The sequence below is a fragment of the Pygoscelis adeliae genome, unplaced genomic scaffold (genome assembly GCF_000699105.1).
Source record: "Pygoscelis adeliae isolate BGI_AS28 unplaced genomic scaffold, ASM69910v1 Scaffold359, whole genome shotgun sequence".
Lineage (NCBI taxonomy): Eukaryota > Metazoa > Chordata > Aves > Sphenisciformes > Spheniscidae > Pygoscelis > Pygoscelis adeliae.
This window is the reverse complement of record NW_008825553.1, coordinates 7,863-8,100: the sequence shown is the minus strand read 5'-3', so window position 1 is coordinate 8,100 and position 238 is coordinate 7,863. Positions and strand designations below refer to the sequence as shown.

The window sequence follows — 238 nt, the reverse complement described above, 5'->3', positions numbered from 1 at the left end:
TCGGAGAAGTCCTGTGGGGAGAAGGAGCCCCCCCGCCCCGAGCCCCTCGGTCTGTTGGGGGGAAAGGGCCGTGGGCCAGGCGCTCTCCACACACACACAGCCGGGGTCCTGCCTGGCCTCAGGGACCCCAGGGAGGGTGGGAGCAGCTTGGGGCACCTAGACCTATGCACGTGATGAGTTTGGGGGACCTCAGGCCATGCCCAGCTGCCTGACGCAGGCAGGGAAGGGTCCCTTTTGG

At 68.1% G+C, this 238-nt stretch overlaps 1 protein-coding gene across 1 annotated transcript in view; it reads right to left on the bottom strand.

Annotated features, from left to right (window-relative positions):
- Positions 1–238, bottom strand: part of AIM1L (absent in melanoma 1-like) — a gene marked incomplete at its 5' end in the record, with an annotated part of 4,670 nt that overhangs the window by 3,001 nt on the left and 1,431 nt on the right. The window lies entirely within an intron of this gene.